At 37.4% G+C, this 15,679-nt stretch overlaps 1 long non-coding RNA gene across 2 annotated transcripts in view; it reads left to right on the forward strand.

The window, feature by feature from the left end:
* The first annotated feature begins 347 nt into the window (after positions 1-347).
* Positions 348-15,679, forward strand: part of LOC105705341 (uncharacterized) — a 171,264-nt gene continuing 155,932 nt past the window's right edge. For both annotated transcript variants that reach the window (XR_001104649.2, XR_001104650.3), the window contains exon 1: positions 348-470. This is a non-coding gene — a long non-coding RNA (uncharacterized LOC105705341). The remainder of the gene's footprint in view (positions 471-15,679) is intronic.

Raw genomic sequence — 15,679 nt, forward strand, 5'->3', positions numbered from 1 at the left:
TGAGCCTGGTTCATGAGTCAGAGAACATTTGTTAGGGAGGTGCAGATGGTATCTAATTTGTGAGCCAATCCTGGGTAGTGTGCCGTAAGTAAAAGCATGGTGGGTTATTCTAAGCCTGGCTCCATCTGCTTTATAATTATTGTCACTTCTTCCAAGATTCTGGCATTGAGTTGTCAGTCTTCGTTTGTAACTAGCTTTGCTTTGGCTTTGTGGACATCTCAGCAAGGGGTTTGGAAAGGCTGCTTTAAGGCTGTTAGCCAGGCACCATTTAGAACTAGAAGTCTCTTTAGCTTACTATGGAAATTCCCCAAATAGCTCTATTTGGGGATTGAGAAAGCCTAATGAGATAGAGGTGCTGGCTAGCTGACAATAAGAGTCTGCCAAATTAAATGTGTTATTAGAAATAAAACAGATTCTGAGAAGCCAAAAAGGCACTGCACAAATAACACACTTTGCTCACTACGGAAAAGGTAAGTTTGTTTAGCTTTCTTCCACAAGGGGAAATGCACCCCATAGTAAACGTTGGGCATCTCAGTAAGAGAGTGGGGCTTCTTCTAGATTTCGGTGCATTCTGGGTGAATCTAATGAGAGTTTAAGGCGGTGGGGGCTGGTTCTGGATTGGATTTTGTCTAGAAATAAAAACAGTTTGTTGATGGGTCATCTTCACATTTACCTGGAGGCAAGAGGATGAGAACAAGTTGGCATTGATAAAGAAATAGCAGGAACACACATTGCTTGGTGCATTATGAAACTATGATTCAAGGCAAGAATAAATACATTCCATGACATTTTCCTCTCAAATAGCAATGAAGATTTTTACTTTAAGAAACAAACAAGTAAACAAGCAGTAACCGATACATAAATTGGAAGCGGGGGCTGTTTAGTCATTTCGTGGTTGTAGAGTGTCCTTATCTCTGGCTCGTTTACTCATGATCCTGGAATGGCTTTTTCTGAGCTTTGCTTGTCTTTTGGGAGTATGTTTACATTCTGTTGGGACCATCACAGCCTGACTGCCAGCACTATTTTTCACTTTCTCACATATTATCTTTTTATTCTATGCAACAAGTCTATGGCTGTAGGTATTATTTTTATCATTGCATATTCCAGATATGGAAATGAATCGAAAGAGAGGTTCAACAACCTGTTGTCATGTTGTTAACCCCTGAACTACTAGAGCCTGGAGAAGGGGAAGGGGAGACCTTTTCTGTTGTTCTCCCAGGTATATCAGATGTCTGGGATTTCAGCCCAATGCAGTTTGTGATAAGTTCTAAACTGATCATAGGTTTACTATTTGAGTCATCATAGAATTGTCTGAAGTGACTCCAGTGACTATTTATCATCATTATGCTGCCTGATGGCCTTGGATAAGCTACACCTTAGATTCAAACTGGAACTTGGATAGCAAGCCTCAAGAGATCTAGAGACAGTTGCTAAGCAAAGGGATTGTATTTTAATAGCAAAAGTCCTTCTGCCTGAGAGGATAGGTAAGATGCTGTCCCTACTACGTCATGTTCTGGGCTATAAGACAATTGTCTAGTGGTCTGAGACCACTGAACAGAGACACAGGTAGGAAGCTGTAAGGAAGAAAGCTAGACTTGCTCCTTTGTGACTGAAGGCAGTTATCTTGAGGTTGGAAACATATATGTAGGCAATGTAACCCCACGCCTGATGTGGATGCATATGCTTCTACTCTGCTTCTATTTCCAACTCGAAAACTCATTCTGTTGAATTTTCAAGTGGCTGCTGGCTCATTTCTGTTATAAACTTGGCCATGCGTCTCTCGGTGGAAAGGCAGATAACTACATCTTTGTTCTTTCACGGTCTTATTAATAGATCCTGTATACATGTGAATTTGGATAGGCAGAAAATATATTTGTTCAAATTTTGCAACCTGATGTTTTCTTCTTTTAGATAGAGTTTTGCTTTTGGCGTCTAGGCTGGAGCGCAATGGCACCATCTCGGCTCACTGTTAGCTCTACCTGCCAGGTTCAAGTGATTCTCCTGCCTGAGCCTCCTGAGTAGCTGGGATTACAGACACCCACCACCACACCCAGCTAATTTTTGTATTTTCAGTAGAGATGGGGTTTCACCACATTGGCAAGGCTGGCCTCAAACTCCTGACCTCAGGTGATCCACCCACCTTGGCCTCCTGAAATGTTGGGATTACAGGCGTAAGCCACTGGGCCCAGCCACAACTTGACATTTTCTTTGTGAAGACAAAGCAAAGCTCTGGGACAGTTATTATGTAAATTTTAAAAAACCATCAAAATGCTTGTTTCGATTATGGTAGTGGTTTCATAACTATGTGTTTGCCAAAATTCATAGAACTATATGCTGAAATGAGTGAATTTATGATTGGTAAATTAGACCTCAAGAAACCTAGCTTTTGAAAGCTGCATGTTAGAGGGCAAAATGGAGTGGTCATTCTGATGACCACTGGAAATCTGACAGCTTTGCCCTTCATGTCATCTCACTCCGTAGGCTGCCACAGAGCAGGAGTGCCTGGGGGGCAGGGTTCTTTCTGCAAGCCCAGGGTGGAATTGCTGGTGATGCTACAACCTACAAATGAAGATGCACTGTGGTTGAGCATTCCTTAAGTCTCTTTAATAAGACAGGCCCTTTCCATAAAGGAAGACGAGCGCCCTGCAATGCATAGAGAGAGGAACAAGGAATAGAAATTTAAAATAACTGGAGGCCAGGCATGGAGGCTCACACCTACAATCCCAGACTTTGGGAGGCCAAAGAAGGAGGAGCCCTTGAGTCCAGAAGTTTGAGACCAGCCTGGGAAACATAGTGAGAGCTGTCTCTACAAAAATTAGCCAGGCGTGGTGGTGCATGCCTATAGTCCCAGCTACTCAGGGAACTGAGGCGGGAGAATCATCTAAGCCTGGAAAGTCAAGGCTGCAAGTGAGTCATGATCACCACTTCACTACAGCCTGTGTGTCAGAGTGAGGCTCTGTCTCAAAAAGAACAACAAGCTTAAAGAAAAAGAAAGCACTAGAGCCTGGATCAGTCATTTCAGCTGCAGGACACATGGAGGGGCAGGAGATGATGGTGTGGGGGCAATGATGGAGGAGTGGGAGACAATGGTAGGGACAGGAGAAGACACCTCAAGGCAGGCTAACATATGCCCCTGGAAACATCCCCAACTAAACAAACCATTAAGCAACAAGAGCATCACAACTTCCATTATTTATCATTGTTCTGGAAATTCTCCTCATTGCACTGAGGAGACAAACATATAAAAGAATAAACTTGGCCAGCCACGGTGGCTCACGCCTGTAATCCCAGCACTTTGGGAGGCCAACGCGAGCAGATCACCTGAGGCTGGGAGTTCGAGACCAACCTGAGCAGCATGGAAGAAACCCTGTCTCTACTAGAAATACAAAATTAGTTGGGCATGATGATGCATGCCTGTAATCCCAGCTATTCAGGAGGCTGAGGCAGGAGAATCACTTGAACCCAGGAGGTGGAGGTTGTGGTGAGCCGAGATTGCACCATTGCACTCCAGCCTGGGCAACAAGAGCAAAACTCCATCTCAAAAAAAAAAAAAAAAAGCTCTTTGGAGAAGGCAATTATTATGAACTACAAATAACAATATTGTTAACCCAGAACTTCCAAAGGAATCTACTAAAAAGGTATAAAAACTTAAACCAAAATTTAATAGTTGGCAATTACAAATAAATGTACAAAAAATTTTCCTAGTATAATACTTACCAGATAAAAGATATAAAGAAAGGGGTATCATTCACAAGGGCAATTCTATGTATAAAGTAGACAAGAGTAAATTGAACAAGAAATATGCTGTACCAGCATTCAGAAAGAAGAGGAGGAGGAGGAGAGAGAGAGGAAGAGAGAAAGAGAGAGGAGAAAGTGAGAGAGAGAGAAAGAAATAGAGGGATTACGCTCCTGCATGGGAGCATCCAGTATTTGAAAGATAAAAATTCTTTTGAAATTAACTTATAAATGCTAATCAAATTTTCAAAGGGATTCTAGAATTAATTTGTAAATATAAATGGAAAAAAATAACAAGAAACCATCAGGGAAAGAGAATGATGAAAGAGAACTTACACTAGCAGATGTATAGACATATTTAAAATCTATGGTGATGAAAATAATGGGTTTCTCTCACTAGACTAGACAGACAAATTAAAGAAACAGAAAAAAAATCCTGGAAATAGACCCCAACATATAGAGCACATGATAAATGTAGACTTCAGGTCAGTGGCATAAGGATGAATGACTAAATAAACAGATCTTGATCAATAGTTATTTTTAAAATACAGATTTGTATTTTACATCAACTTACCACAATAAATTTCCAAAAACTAAAGAGTCAATTATGAAAAGTTAAATAAATATAAAAGAACTATTCAGAAATTTAGATGAATATTTTCATAATCTTCAGGTGAGAAAGCCAAAGGCAAAAACTGTAAACAAATGATTAAAAGATTTAGATAGATACAAATTTAAAACTTCACTTTAGCAAAAGTGCAATAAAGAAAATTAAGAGGTAAAATAATACTAGGAATATATTTACAATATTCAGTTTAAAAAGATTAATATAGAGAGTCTCACAAATCAAAAAAGAAAAGATGAATGCCCCAATAGAAAAATAAGCAAGTGACAGTCATTTCACGTGGATTGAATACAAAAGATCAACAAAAATGAGAAAATGTCCACTTTCACCAATGATTAAAGAAATAGAAACTAAAACCATAATGAAATATGATTTTCACTGGACAGGTTTGGAAAGTAGAAACTGTAAGTAGGCTCTGGTCATCTTAATTTTCGTAAAAGATTTTGCTGTGACCCTGGAGAAGGAGGTCTGAGAACAGCAGCATTTGGGGCTGCTCTGTCCATTATGGAAGTCACTGGCCACCTGTGATTACTGAGCATTTGAAATGTGACTAGTTCAAATTGAGTTCTGCTGTAAGCATAACATACACTCCAGATTTTGAAGACTTAAAAAAAATAAGAATGTAAAATACCTAATTAAAGTATTTCATATTGATGGCATGTTGCAAGATAATATTTTGGTTGTGCAGTTGACATTTGAACGGGGATTAGGGGCTCTGACAACCACATAGTTGAAAATCCTCATAAAGGTTTTGACTCCCCCAAAATTTCATTACTAATAGCTTACTGCTGACCTTTTAAATGCCTTACTTATAACATAAACAGTTGATTAGCACAATTTTGTATGTTACATGTATTATGTACTGTATTCTTGCAATAAAGTAAGTTAGAGAGAAGAAAATGTTATTAAGAAAGTCATGTGGAATGTATTTACTATTTATTAATAAATAGAAATGGATTCTTATCCATTTTCCTATATGTAGACAATAAATTTACTATTGGAAGTAATGAAATGTCCATGTGCAACGTTAAACATTGGTGTAAACTAATCAAATCATTGAGCTTCTCTCATTTTCCAGACATAAAGTATTCACTCTGGGAGAACCTAGTAAGAAAAAAACTCAATTTCTTACCCGTCTAAATGCAGAATCACAATTAGAATTAAATGGTCATGAAAAAAAATAAAATTTTCCAAACTGGAGGCTTTAGAGTGTATTTCACATTCACTACACATGTTTCTAGGAGCAAGTTTAAAGTCCAATTATAGATAAATTATTAAACTATAGTGCTTCTATATAATGAGTACCAGTTAGTTATTTAAAACTGTTATAAAAGGGGATTTAGTGACATGGTAAGGTGTTGATAACATTCTTTTTTAATACTACCTTTATTGAGGTTTAATTTGCATATAATAAACTGCACATATTAAATAATATAATTTGAAACATTTTGACATATATATACACCCATGAAGCCATCACCATGATCAAAATAATGAGTATATCAATTGCCCCCCCAAAAAAATTCTTGTGCCACTCTTACATAGCCCTCACCATTCCACTGCAATCACTGATAAGCTTTCTGTAAATGTAAATTAGTTTGCACTTTCCAGAAATGTATATATTCGGGATCATGCTGCATATATGCTTTTCTCATTTGACTTCTTTTATGCAGCATGATTATTTTCAGATTCATCCACATTATTGTATATCACTTGTTCCTTTCTTTTGATTTTTGAATAATATTCCATTGTGTAAATGTACCACAACTTTTTATCTATCACGTGTGGTTGGAAAATTGGGTTATTTTCAGGTTTGCAGTACTACATCTAAGGCTACTATGAATACTCATATACATGTCTTTGTATGGACATATGCTTTCATTTCTCTTGAATAAATATACATTAAGTTGGAATTGCTGCATCATAAATTAGGTTTCTATTTAACTTAAGAAACTGCCAAATTCTTTTCCAAAGTGGTTGTACCATTTTACATTCCCACCAGCAGTATCTGAGAGTTCTATTTTCTCTGCTTCCTCACCAACATTTGGTATAGTCAGTCTTTTTAAATTTTATCCATTCTAATAGGTAGGTAGCTGTGTCACACTGTCATTTTAATTTGTGTTTTCCTGCAAAAATTGATGTGGAACATTGTCTCATATTTCTGTTTTCTCTCCACATATCTTCTTTGGTGAGTTACCTGTTCAATTCTTTCACCTCTTTTTGTTTTGCTTTCTGTTTGTTCTCTTGGTTTTTCATTTCTTGCTTTTATTTTTTTCTCCCTTCTGGTGTTGAATATTTTTGGAATTTTATTTTTATTTAACTATAGTTTTTTGAGTGTATCTCTTTGTATAGATTTTTGGTGGTTACTCTAGGTACTACATTATATATATTAAATGTATCACACTCTACTGGTGTGGACAATTTGCTAGTTTAAGGGAAGTGTAGAAATGTTACATCTTTTTACATCTCTTTACCCTGTGCTGTTTATGGTACCCTTGTCTTAAATATTTCCTTTACTGGATTGAGAACCACATCAGACAATGTTATGCTTCATTTCAATGGTCAATTTAGAAAACTGAGGAGGAGAAGGAAACTCTATTACCTACATTTTTGCTTTTGTTTTTCTTGTTCTTTCTTAGTGATATTCCAAGACCCCTTCTTTATCATTTCCTTTCTGTTTCAAGAACTTTTTTCAGCCATTCTTTAGAGTAGGTCTGCTAGAAACAAATTATCTTCGTTTTTCTTCATCTGAAGATGCCTTTATTTCCTCTTCATGATTGAAAATTATTTGCTTAGTATAGAAGTCTAGGTTTACAGTTCCTACCTTTCAGCATTTGAAAAATGATGTACCCCTTTCTTCTGGAGTCTGGTTTCTAGTGAGAAATCCACAGCCCTTTGAGTTGTTTTTTCCCCTATAGACAGATGCTCCTGCATTTGTGCTTTTTGTTTGTCTTTGGTTTTCATAAGTTTATGATGTGCTTTAGCATACATTTGTTTGGATTTATTTTGAGGGGATTTGCTTAGCTTCGATTTTGGGGAATTGCCGGGATTTGCTTTTCCAAATTTGGGAAACTTTCATCCACTATTTCTTTTTTTTTTTTCTGTTTTTTTTTTCTTTTTTCTTTTCTTTTTTTGTTTGTTTTGTTTCCACTATTTCTTTTAATACTACTTCCATCCTTCTCGCTTTCTCCTTTTCTTCTAGAACTCTAATGAAACTAATTTTTTTTGTTATAGACTCACAGTTCACTCTAGTTTTATTCAATTTTTAGTTTTTTCTCTGTTGTTCATATTGTTTAATTCCTACTGTTCTATCTTAACATTCACCAACTATTTCCTCCTTTCTTCTGTTCTTCGATTGAGCCCATTCATTGAGATTTTTATTTCATTTATTGTTTTTTTCAGTTAAAAGATTTCCATTTGGTTCCTCTTGATAGCTTCTATTTCTTTGCTGAGGCTTTCTATGTTTTTGGCTGAGACTTTCTGCTTTTTATTTGTTTCAAGCATGTTTGTAATTGCTTATTGAAGCATTTTCGTGATGGCTTCTTTAAAATACTTGTCAGATAATTCCACCGTTTGTGTCATTTCATTATGGTCATCCATTGATCGTTCTTTCTCTTTCAAGTTGAGGTTTTTCTGGTTCTTTCTATGGTGAGTTTCTCTTTCAAGTTGAGATTTTTTGGTTCTTTCCATTGTATCTGGGCATTTAGGGCTACATATTATTTAGATCTTCTCTTTCAGCACGTTTTCTCTCGCATCCAGCTGGTGGAGGAAGTCGAGTGCCACCTCACTGATGCCAGATGGAAGTGAAATTCCAGGTTCCCTATTCAACCACTTTTGACTCCCCGAGAGGTAGATTGCCTTGTCATTACTAGGCAGGGGTGCGATTTCAGGCTATCCAGCAAGCCTCCACTGACACCATCCCAAAGAGGAGAAGAGAAGAGGGGTGCCTCATTACAGCAGGCCATAGTGGAATTCTGTTCTCTCTACTTGGTCTTTCTTCACAGAGGTGTGTGTGGCTATGGCTTTTCCACAGTGTTTGACTGTGGTAGTATAGTTATTGTTGAAAGGGTTTTTGGTTCTGCTACCTCTTTTCTGGTCTTTTGTCTAGAGATAGCAGGCTTTGGGCATCCAGGTACCCAGCTGGTCTGTGTTCTCTCCACCTTTCAGAGCCTTGTTGTTTTATATATCATGTTCAGTGTTTTCAGTGGTACTTAGAAAGAGGAATAGGAATGGGGTGTCTGCATTGTCTTGGTCACATATTTCTTTTAAGTAAAAAACAGCAAAGCATAAAGTGCCATGTATATGAGTGCAAATTTTGTAACAAAACATAAATATATCCCTGTAATTGACCACTGAGCAAGACTTCAGTTGCCCAGAATGGTTGCTGAGGACAAGGCCAAAGACAAAGGGATGCTAAGTCTGCAGTATTCTGGAAAGAGCCCCTACAAGTAGAGCCAGACCTTTCCATAGCGCTTGCTACTGGCAGGCAGAATCAGCCTATAGTCAATCCCACTGCCCCAAGACTATAGAAGAAAAGGTCTTAGAAGGGAAAAAGGATGTCATGTCCCTTAAGCCATGAGTCTGGATCTATACTGAGAGACAAGAAGAATGTTTTGGATCAGATTTGAGAGTAACATTTTATCTCAGACACAGTGTTGAAAAATCCATTTTCACCAGAAAATTGTGGAATCTGTCTAAGATGGTATTAAAAAACAAGAAACAGTGTTGAGAGACCCCAGCTAAACTTACTGAGTAGCTTTCTGTTTATCCAGTCACTGAGATGAGACGCCTTTCCTCTATATACTAGTTAAATATATACAAAGAGGAAAGATTGGAAGGATGAAAACTAAAACAACATTCATCTCTGAAAGTTCAATAACTAATGATTTGTACTTTCTTCTTTATGCCTCTCCAGATTTTCTCATTTTTCATTATTTAACATGTATTGCTTGCACATTTTTAAAACATAGGTTTTAAGTGTTCACAACAAGAGTGCTTGTTTGATTTGGAACTTGTCTCACTAATGGAAAGCCTAAATCCTCTGAGCCTAAATAATGAAAAAGATGAAGGTCAAGGGGCTCATTTTACAAACGTATGAGCTAGGACTGATGAGTACAGTACAATATTTCAGTCTTGCAACATGGCCAAATGCTTCTTCAATTCAGTGTCAACTAAACATCCTCCAAACAGGATATTCTAAATTATGCTCTTAGCCGGGTGCAGTGGCTCACGCCTGTAATCCCAACACTTTGGGAGGCTGAGGCAGGCAGATCACCTGAGGTCAGGAGTTCGAGATCAGCCTGGCCAACATGGAGAAACCCTGCCTCTACTAAAAATACAATAATTAGTTGGATGTGGTGGTATGGGCCTGTAATCCCAGCTACTCGGGAGGCTGAGGCAAGAGAATCACTTAAATCCCGGAGGCGGAGGTTGCAGTGAGCCAAGATTACACCATTGCACTCTAGCCTGGGCGACAAAGACTCTGTCTCAATAAATAAATTAATTAATTAATTAAAAAATATATAAAAATATATATAAAAAATAAAATAAGTCATGCCCTTGAAGTCCTTAGGGTGATTTCTTATAAACACTATATGACTAAGTGACATATAAACACTATGTGATTTTGAATTGAGAGAGATCAAAGTGTATTCTGTTACTATCATCACATTTGCCTATTTTTAGAAAAGTCCTTCATCAATTTATTCACACACACACACACACACACACACACACAGACAATTTCCCTCACCCATTCTTCAAATCCCGTAGTCAAATACCTTAGTTTCTAACAAGGCTGGTTTCCTTTCTGTCCCCTGAGAGCATTGCCCCTCTTCTGATGCTCACAAATGCTCGTCTTTCTGTCTGGAGTGGTAACACAACCATTAAACATAAAACAAATTTCCCTAAGATTTAATTCCCTTAATGATCAAATTGACTAATGGCCACTTTACCTAAAATTTTGGAGGATTAAACTTTGTCATTTTAAACCAAATGTGAATATAAATATAAAAGCACTTCTCTACTGATTTTGTACTTCTAAAAAGAGCAGTTTTTCAAAACATGGGATCATTTATTGTTCTAGGTATCCTATTCTATATCACTTAGTTTTAAGGATTCTTTTTTTTTTTTTTGGCTTGCCTAAATGTGCTTTCTTTCAAGCTTTAGGCTCCTGGAAGTATGTTGCTAACTAAAGTGCCAAATTTCACACAAGATTTATCAAATTTATTTTTTTTATTCCTCACGTCTTATTCTTCAAGGTCTGCGTTTGTTTTCCACTATATGCACCTGTGCACTTCCTGTGTTTATTAACCAAATTAGCACATACTCATGATGCATTCTATTTATGAGGTATTGACATTTTGACAAGAATGAAGCTGTGAACTAGATGGATCTGAACTGTTCCAAACAACATTATATTTTTTTCAAGATACCTGCCTGACAAAATAATAGTGGATTCTGAAGTACAAAATATTACTGACGAGGCACGGTGGCTCACACCTGTAATCCTAGCTCTTTGGGAGGCTGAGGTGTGCGGATCACTTGAGGTCAGGAGTTTGAAACCAGCTTGGCTAACATGGTGAAACGCCATCTCTACTAAAAATAAAAATAAATTAGTCATGTCTCATGGTGGCAGGTGCTGGTAATTTCAACTATTCAAGAGGCTGAGGCAGGAGAATTGCTTGAACCCAGGAGGCAGAGGTTGCAGTGAGCCGAGATCACACCGCTGCACTCCAGCCTGGGCAACATAGTGACGTTCTATCTCAAAAAAATAAAAAATATGAAATATCTTTACCAAGTGTATGTATTTCCAGAAAAATTTCTATATTATTTTATATCCATTAAAACCTTTATAAATCATCAAGATGTTCCTTCTTCCCTTAACTAATCCTGTTTTGGCACAAATTCTTACTTCTTTTGCTCTCCTTTCACACCTAGGTGTATTTCTACAATAATTTCTAAAGTAAGTTTTCCCATCTTTTCTAGTTGTTTTGAGCATGTTTCCCTTATGTATTTCTCTAGGTCTTAAATTATTTGTGTGCTGTGACTTTTTCTTTGACTTGTATTTTCTACAGCACTGACTACTACCGCTTCAACAAGGAACTGGTTAAATCTTGCTAAGTGCAAGTATTTTATAGAAAGACCCCGAGTTTGTTTTGTATTGAAATAAAAGCTTAAGTGTTGCAGGTGCATTTATATTTGTATTTGTATTTTTCAAATTGTAAAATGCTTCTTATATTAAGAAAATAAGACATATATTACTCTTTTGCTATTTCAATTTTCTTGTGAAACATAATATTTTCTCTGGGGCATCAGTATTCCATGGTTGTTTTAAAAAGTCACAAATGGTAATAATTGTAGGAAGCTGCAAAGCTGTGCTAATGTGTGAAAGTGCTGATTTATGTCACCAGTGTGCTGTTAGTCCTGCAACTGCAGAGTACCCTAACCTTGACAGATATGCAGGCTACAATTCAATGTCATTTAAATATGAGTGTTGTGCTCCTGCAAGATAGGAAGAATCTGGAAAGAGCTCAGAAAGAAGGAGCATATTGATTGGCTGAGTCTAATCTATGAGGTGAAGTAACTGGGCTGGCTGTTTAGAGCTTCATCAGCTCCAATTTGGAGATAAAGGTTAATTAGGCAAGAGCTTATCTTGAACTCTAGAGACTTCAGTTGTGAAATCAATCCTATTTACAAAGTAGGAACTTGAAATCCCCAGATGCCGCATGGCAAATAAAAGGAGTTCAGATTATACGCCTGGGTCATAGGGAAGGTGTTCTAAGGGTTTATAACTTCATGTCTTGTGAATGAATCAAAATTTCTGATTGCATGCAGCCTCAGCTGGCTGAGAAGACAAGTCAAATGTATTTGGGAGGATGGTCCCAAGTAGTTGGCATGGCAAAGTATGCCCTTCATGTACAAGTGTCCTTAATCCAGGAAGATTAATAATCAACTTAGGCATGATAAAATAAATTGATTTTTGGAGACTTTATATAACATGGATGACAAGGTGGCAAATTATTAACCTCTGAATTTAATTTTAGAAGTGTTTTTCATTGCTGCCTTAACACATTACAGCAAATTTAGCACCTTAAAACAATACACATTTTATTGTTTCACAGTTTATGTAGGTTAGAAGTTCGACAGGGGTTTCAGGGAGCTCAAATCGAAATATCAGAAGGTCTGTGTTCTTTGCTCCTTGCTGGAGTCCTGAGGAAGAATCTGCTTCGTGCTCATTCAGGTTGTCAGCAGAATTTGGTTCTGTGCAATTGTGGGATAACTCCCGGTTTCTTTGCCTGTTGGGGATGGTTCTCAGCTTTAAGAGGCTGTCCACATTCCTTGGCTTATGGTTCCCTCCTGCCTTTCTCAAAGCCAGCAGTAGTGGAAGAATCCCCTTCTTATGCTTCTAGGGTCTCCAAACCTCCACTTCTACTTCCGCTTCTTTCATAGCCCTCTATTCCAGCTGGAGAAGTTTCTGTTTTTAAGGGTAATTATATTGGGCCCACTGAGACGATAATCCAGGATGTCATATCCTAAGATTACAGATCTTAAGGTCCGTGATCTTAGGATACAACATCCGAAAAGTCCCTTTTGCTATGCTACAGTGCATGTTCACGGGATCCAGGGATTCGGACATGGGATAACTTTGGGAGGCCATTATGCCACCTACCACATTTAATAAATTCATTTGACAGAAATATATTCTAGCTACTTCTCTTGCCTAAATCTTCTTTAACCTTTCCTGCCTAATTCTACCTTGTTTCCAGACCTAACTTAAATGTTGCTCTTCTGTAGCCTCAAAGTAGCACCACTGATATCAACTGCACCCCTCCTGAAAATGGCTGGCCTTGAGCATCTATGTCAGACACTGAGCAGGGATTACCTTCAGGAGAAAATATGAGGGTCTCTTTCCTACATGGTCTTATCTACAATAATGGCATGACTGTCCATTCCATGTGTCATGTTATCATGTCTCCATTTCACTGAATACTCCTTAAGGACAGGGGAAACGACAAATAAGTTATGCTCCACAACTCCTGGCCCATAAAAAGTCTTCAAAAAATGTTAAATTAAATCAAATTCTAAATGAAGAAATATGTAGAAGCCCTCTTTCTTAGTGCCCTGAAGTGCTTCTCACACACATTATGTCCATGATGAATATTTTCCAATCATCAGCCAAATGTTACTTGTTCTCAGAAGGTCACTGAATAAATGGAAATGTAAATTATCCGCTTTGGGGTGGAAGGATGGGATGGCGTGAGAAGAAGAGAACAGTGAACTCTAAATTAAGTTGAATCTAGAGGTTCAAGCATGTTTTGAGAACATAATTTTCCCTGGCCTTCTACTGTTAATTTATTATTTTCAAATGCACGTTTTTCCATCTCAACCAGTGATTTAACTAGTGAGCTGATCTCTCAAACTATTTGGCCCATGATCAAAAGAGGGCATGGCTCATTGAGAAGATGTCAAGGGTGTTTATTTCCTGGAAGGATAAATAATTTTCTATAGGCATCTACACAGTGGATGTGAGATGATCTCTTGCTTTGCTGAGCATCTGCTAACAAATTCAGAACCAAAAACTCCATACTCAGTGATATTATTTTGTTTATTTATCCTTGGAATTATCAGGCTATAGTGATTTAGAACAAAGACCATCTCACCCATCCTACCTTGAAGTTCCTGGATTTCTAAGCAACTTCATAGGTAGTAATTAGCATCTCTGAACCATTTTTAATATTTTAGAAAAACAATGAATAAGACCCATGAAAATGAGACTTCCTAGAAATATTAATCCCATTGATAATACAACTGAAATTACCTGTCTCCTCTTTATGCCAGAAGTGGTCTTAGAGGGGTTCAGGAATCATGAATTAAGCATGAAAGAACAGATAGGATAATGCACCTATATGCAGATGACTCTTTTTAACAAGTTGATTAAAGTTTACAATTATTTCAATTTTTTTAGATCCCTAATAGAAACAGCACATTTACTGGCAGTACAGCTCTAAAAGCTAACCCCAGCAGTGAGCTTTCTTTGTTTGACTGGCACCATTATCACTAGCTAATCAGAAGCTGTGATAGTCAATTCTAAATGTCTTCTGTTTTTGAAGATTAAAAATCATATTACTTAACACACACAGTCCATTTAGTAGATCATATCTTTAAAAATAAAAGGACCGAAAGGAGAAAATATTCTAAGGGGGAATCTCTACAGTGAAGAATTTGGAAACCAATGTGCGACACCATGCCTGGCATACAGTCAAGATTCAATTTACGTCTGTTGAATGAGTGAGTGAAGGGACTAACTTCCTCATTAGAAAGATTAGAAGACTGAGGTCTTAAAAGTTAACCCGTTCAGTCGGACATAGAGCAGAAGGCAGAGCAAGTCTCAAAAGAAAACACAGCATTTCATTCTATAAGGGAACTGCTGACTAGAATGGGAAAAAAAAAAAACCCAACTTATCTTTAATTTAGCTCAACCATATATAGAAGCACAAACCATTCTGCCTACTTTCTTCTTTCACAACAGAATAGCACATGCGAACAGTCTTTAAAAAAATAAAAACAGCTTTAGGGGAGATCTCTTTGCCATAGCCAAAGCCATTTGAAGGGTCATCCCACTAGATGGATTCTAAATAATCACAGTAGGTTAATGGCAGAACTAGAAAGAAGGACCCTTCCCACAACTGTCACTTGGCCTTGGTATCCAGGAAATTGGCACCAGGGTCCAATGCTCTGAGGACCTATAACCTGAAAAATACCATAAGAACATGACATGTGTGAGAGAACCATCACTTTACTGTCATTTCTGCATTATATACTTTAATTTATATCAGAAGTTACACCAGTGGCTATTTAGATCAGCCATGATAAAGACCGAGTGACTGATGCAGTGGAGTCCTCTGCCACTAACATGAGACTCTGGTGACTTCTTGCTCATCAGTTCCTTCCCTCATTCTCTAATTCCTAATTAATGTGAAAATTGTTATGCTCCCTGCAGGGAATGCAGAGGATGCTGATTTGCTGGAGGTTTTATTACAATTCTAATAAGTTTCTGCTCCTAGGCAACAGGTATCTTAACAAATTTTATTTGCCATAAAATATGTGATATACTGTAAAGTGTATTTGGTTTTCTAAGTTCTTAATATGCATCATTGTATTTTTTGCCATCTTCTTCTCAAAAAGCAGCCAAAATTAAATGCTTATTGCATCAATTAGTAATATTCAGGCAGATCCACTGAAAATGGTATTTTCAATAATGGCAGTTGCACCAGAACTCCTGCAAAGCTCTCCTACAAGAATATTTCCTTTCTCATC

This window comes from Aotus nancymaae, unplaced genomic scaffold (genome assembly GCF_030222135.1).
Source record: "Aotus nancymaae isolate 86718 unplaced genomic scaffold, 86718_ANA_hifiasm-v0.15.2.pri h1tg000079l, whole genome shotgun sequence".
In the NCBI taxonomy this organism is placed as follows: Eukaryota; Metazoa; Chordata; class Mammalia; order Primates; family Aotidae; genus Aotus; species Aotus nancymaae.